At 39.4% G+C, this 312-nt stretch overlaps 1 long non-coding RNA gene across 1 annotated transcript in view; it reads left to right on the top strand.

The window, feature by feature from the left end:
• Window positions 1–25: 25 nt before the first annotated feature.
• LOC106511957 (uncharacterized) overlaps window positions 26–312 on the top strand; it is a 3,150-nt gene continuing 2,863 nt past the window's right edge. Inside the window, exon 1 of the long non-coding RNA XR_001309579.1 lies at window positions 26–190. This is a non-coding gene — a long non-coding RNA (uncharacterized LOC106511957). The remainder of the gene's footprint in view (window positions 191–312) is intronic.

Genomic DNA, 312 nt, shown 5'->3' with positions numbered 1-312 from the left:
ACATTTCTCAACAGCAAATATGGAAGTTTGTTGCTTTGTGTGATATTGAAATCTGGCTCCAGATAATTCAATAATTGCTTCTTTCCTCTTTTAAGACTCACTGGACTTCAGACAAGTTTGCAGTTCCTGACACTGGATCTTTCACTGACTGTGAGAGCAAGCATAGAGTCATTCCAACAGGCATTCCCAAGTACGTGTCAAACATGTTTGGAAAAAAGTTCTGTCTCACAAAAGCCTAGTGTAACCGTACTTGCAGCACTGTATTAATGCCATACTTCATTTTGTTTTCCCTGCAAACAGATTGTTCAGGAC

The sequence above is a fragment of the Austrofundulus limnaeus genome, unplaced genomic scaffold, assembly GCF_001266775.1.
Source record: "Austrofundulus limnaeus strain Quisiro unplaced genomic scaffold, Austrofundulus_limnaeus-1.0 Scaffold3676, whole genome shotgun sequence".
Taxonomy (NCBI): domain Eukaryota; kingdom Metazoa; phylum Chordata; class Actinopteri; order Cyprinodontiformes; family Rivulidae; genus Austrofundulus; species Austrofundulus limnaeus.
The sequence above is the reverse complement of the archived record's forward strand: the minus strand, read 5'-3'. Positions and strand labels throughout refer to the sequence as shown.